Raw genomic sequence first — 5,167 nt, forward strand, 5'->3', positions numbered from 1 at the left:
ATCGTAATCACGTGCGCATATTTTAATGAATATACACAAGAGCTCATTAGTATATACAAAGTTACTACTCCATAGGATGACCAGATAGCAAGAGCGAAAAATCGGGACGGGGGGGGGGGGGTAACAGGTATATACGAAAAAGCCCCCAAAATCGGGACATCTGGTCACCCTACTGTACAAGCATGTCTAGTCATGTCCGATTGCGACTCAAAAGATGAATAACATAATTAACATGCGCAAAATAGCGGATCACAGTTATAGCTATTTGTATGCAAATCAAATAATTAACATCCCTCTAGGTCATCACGAAAGCTTATGCTCTAATAAATTTGTTAGTCTCTAAGGTGCCACAAGTCCTCCTTTTCTTATTATGCAGTTAGCAACGGCAATCCCCCAGTTACTAAAATCACAAATTTGCCTGAGTTACTCACTTTTCGGATGCATTCGGTGGAAAATACAGTGGGGAGATTTATATACCCACACAGAGAACATGAAACAATGGGTTTTATCATACACACTGTAAGGAGAGCGATCAATTAAGATGAGCTATTATCAGCAGGAAGTGGGGGGGGGGAAGGAGGAAAACCTTTTATGGTGATAATCAAGGTGGGCCATTTCCAGCAGTTAACAAGAACATCTGAGGAATGGGGGGGGAATAACATGGGGAAATAGTTTTACTTTGTGTAATGACCCATCCACTCTCAGTCTTTATTCAAGCCTAAGTTAATTGTATCCAGTTTGCAAATTAATTCCAATTCAGCAGTCTCTCGTTGGAGTCTGTTTCTGAAGTTTTTTTGCTGAAGGATAGCCAAATAAATTTGTTAGTCTCTAAGGTGCCACAAGTCCTCCTTTTCTTTTTGTGAATACAGACTAACACGGCTGCTACTCTGAAACAGGATACATAGATACCTCTACTGTGATTGCAGATGCTAGATTGTCAAAGGTAGTTAGGTGCTTCTGCCCTCGGTGAGTCTAGCTACAGGCCAGATGGTGGTCGATCCTGTGTGTCCATACAGGAAAGAAAACAAACACCCCTTTTACTATCCCCTCTTCAAGCAAAGCACACTGGGGGACAGCAGCTTCTGCAACGTTCCACTCTGCCCACTGCAACATGCTGGCATTACAGAGAGATGTAAACTATGCCAGGGGTAGGGTTGATGTAGGGTATGTCCATCCATTGCAACAGGGAGGTAGCTGTGAGGCCGAATATGACTCTACCTCACAATAGGATCTCCAGTCTGATTGTGGGGCAGCACCACACCGTGCTGCCTTGTAGATGGGCTCATGGTAAAGCCATGACAGAGGCCCAGACTAAGTACTACATCTGCAATGTACACACTTTGCCCTTGGAGGAACTACTTGCAGTAGTATGCTGAGGGTACAGTGCTTACTAGTGAGAAAGCAGGATGAGGGAGTTTTGGGAGTCCTGGTTGTGAATGATAGAGCTAGGTATGGGAGCCCAAGAGTTTCTGTGCAGATGGAAGGTGACAACCTGCTTGGGTTACTGACTTTTTGACTGTTTTTTATGCAGTTGGTGAGTAAGCATCAATGGGAAATATATCAGCATGTTTGGACCTCTGTGGTTTTGCTGAGCTGCTGGCAAGTTATTCTAGTGAGGAACCAAAATAAAAAATACCGGGTAGGCTTTCTTTGTCATTGCATTTATTTTTTTTTAAATTCAATATTCTAAAATGCAGGATATTGCACTTGGTATCTCAAAATGTACTGTTAGAGGGGACCCCTGGAATTCTAATTTTAATTGTCTACTCTGTGTGTCTGGCTACTGACTACAGGCCTGGAGAAAGACTGTACACATGGCTTTTGGGATTTCTGTCCCCATATATCCTGCAAAGAGACTCCACTCCTGAATCTTCCACACATCTCTGATACTCTCCCCCAAAGGATTCCACAGTCTAAATATCACACCCAAACATTCTGACATGCACCTTTGATTAATGATGATTAGCAGGCCTAGCCTCTAGCTGTAGCATGTAGCATGCAACCAGCCAATAGAGGGCAATATAGTCAAACACACACATACATGTGCACATGTGTGCACACACACGCTCCCTATCCTTCATATTATGCAACTTCCAGGTGTATGATCTTTTCCTGTGATGTTCCCTTGAAATGGGGCAGTTGTATTGCCAATATAGATAAAAAGGCGTTCAGGAAATGGGGCAGTGTCAATATGAATCCAAGTCAAGGCTGAAGCCATTAGTAAGGCTTTCAGTTTTGGCCTTGCCCCAGCCCTGGTGCCTATGGTGTTCAAACACTTGGGAGCTATTTCAGATAGGGGGCTTTGATTTAGTGCAAGGGGGAAAATGAAGTCATTTTTTTTATTTTAGTTAGAGTTTTGGCATGTTTTATCAGAAAGAAAAGCCAACTTCAAGAGAAATCTGTCAGTCCTTAGTTTAAGTCAGTATCTACACTTCTCACCAAATGGGGTTTTCTCAGGAGCCTCAAGGAGTTAGTGTCCAATTCATATTGACTTTCAAGGGAATTGGGGGTGCCTAATTTCACTAGGCTCCAATGAAAATCTCAGCTAAAAGTCTCTGTGCTTCCTCCCCGGACCACACATTTGAGGGCTGCTGTTTCAGAGTATGCAGAGCAACTCTTTCTTATTACAACTTTTATATTTTTAGGGCAGTTGAACTCCCATTTTGCGTCAGTCTTTTAGGGATCCATGCAAACCTGTCGATTTACAGTTCATTTTCATTTCAGTTGTTGAACTGTTGTGCATTTAATTTTTAATGTGCAATAAAAATATAAGGGCAGATACTTGCTGGAGTAAATTGTTCACTGAAGTCAGTGGTGCTGTGACAATTTACATCAACTGAAGAACTTCTCTATAATGTTTAAATGGATGAAAACCTGTCTATTAAACCCAACTAAATCTATAGAAACCAAAGGGGGGATATTTCTACCTGAAGTATGCAATAAGAATTCTGTTGGCCAAATTATGCAGTCCTTACTCAGGAAAAACTGCCATTGGGTTTCTGGGTAGGAACCATTTTCTCTAGTCGTTATCTGATTCAATTTGTCCAGCATCAAACTGTGATAAACCCATGTTAAAATAAACTATTTCTAAGCCTGTTTAAAAACACATTGTCCTGACAAAGATAAAACTAATAAGCAGGATCAGACTAGACATTAGAGACGTCAGTGTCACTCCAATAGGGGGTCCTGCCATAGGAATACTCTGACACAAGAAGCTACACATAGATGCTCATATTGACCACTGATTATTTAAATATTAATATTTGAAACAACAAGGATGACATAGAAGGAGGCACCAATAAAGCTTGTGATTTTAACTAATCCACATAAATTGGAGGAATAAGGTTGCCAGAATTGCAAAACACCTGATGCATGAACTGTGACTGTTGTACTGACTGGCTCTTGATAATCTTTTCATAAGGATGCCAGTCACAAGATTGCCCATCAAGAAGTGAATAAATGGAGGTATATCAGCCACAACAGCTTTCCTGCCTTTGAATATAACAACCAACTTAAAAGGAGAGACGGGGATTTTCGGTTGGTTGCCTGAAGCTCCCTAACTAATGGTTACAACTAGAGCTAGTCGAAAATTTTCTGATGGAATATTTTTCCACTGGAAAATGTTTATTAATCCAAGTTGAAACATTCTGCAGGAACATGTCAATTTTGACAAAATCTGATGAACTCCTCTCACACCCTCAGCTTCAAAATGAAGCATTTCAACCTTATCTGAATGGAACATTTTGATTTTTCATTTAAAAAACAACTTTGTTTCAAAATGTATTTTAGATTACATTATACACTATAATATACCATTTTAAAATGTTAAAATAGAAATAAAATGTTTACATTTTAGCTAAACAAAATGTTTACAGTGACCTGAATCAAAATTTGTTGAAAATGTCATTTTGCAGGAAATTTGGAAATTCAATGTTTCTTTCCGATTCAGAACAAAAACCGATTTTGAAATCATGCAATTTCCCACAAATGGAAATTCCAGTTTCCACACAGCTCTACTAACAATCCAGATTATTCATAAAAAGAAATCCACGCTCTAATTTTGGAAACCACTATAATTTCAGTCCCTAATCGAAAATCCACAGGAGTAACAATATAAAAGACTATACACAATCTTCTACATTTGTTTAAAATAGTGTAAATTTTGAGTCATCACACTGATTTAAATAGAGCCACTCCAAATTTATATTGGTGTAAAAGTTGAGGCTTGATCTTGCAAGTTGCTGAACAGCCTTCTGGTCTTGATATAGTAAAGCACCGAGGCATGTGTTTAACTTTAAGATTGCGAGTAATCCCATTGACTTCAGTTATTCAATTTCTCAGTGGTTAGAGTTACCTTTCACTAAAATGCATCCCTTTTTAAAATGAGAAGGTCTAGAAATCCTGCAGATCTAGCTTTTTTATTCAGGACAATAATCACTGGCAGTTTTGGCTTACAGAATGCCTGGCAGAATGGGCCAGATCCCAATGCAGCTACATCAGTTTACATCAGCTGAGGATCTGTTCCCAAATCTCCACAGGTACCTCAAAATTCCTTCCTCTGTTTCCATATTCATGTGTAATATGTATCAGAGATGTCTACGCTGGCCTTTCAAACCCTGTTTAAAGCAAGTTCAGCTGAACTGTGCTTGAACTGGCCATGCTAATTTAGTGAAAGCCTACGTGTACAAGGGGGCTACATTAATCTTCAAATAGGCCAATACTTCTTACATCTCTTTGGTACCATGTGTCTCTCAATTCATGTGAGACTGGAGATATTCCTCAGCTCCAAGCTGGATAATTTAAGGGGTCAGATCTTCAGCTGGTGTAAATCAGCTTAGCTCCACTGACTAAGAATTCTTCTGTTACAAATATAAACACTGAGTTATCCTTAGTTCTGGGGACAGTCTTTGTAACCGTATCCCTTGCCTTGCATTACTAGGAATAGGTTTCAGAGTAGCAGCCGTGTTAGTCTGTATTCGCAAAAAGAAAAGGAGTACTTGTGGCACCTTAGAGACTAACAAATTTATTAGAGCATAAGCTTTCGTGAGCTACAGCTCACATCATCGGATGCATTTGGTGGAAAAAACAGAGGAGAGATTTATATACACACACACAGAGAACATGAAACAATGGGTTTATCATACACACTGTAAGGAGAGTGATCACT

The sequence above is a fragment of the Dermochelys coriacea genome, chromosome 17 (assembly GCF_009764565.3).
Source record: "Dermochelys coriacea isolate rDerCor1 chromosome 17, rDerCor1.pri.v4, whole genome shotgun sequence".
Classification (NCBI taxonomy): Eukaryota; Metazoa; Chordata; order Testudines; family Dermochelyidae; genus Dermochelys; species Dermochelys coriacea.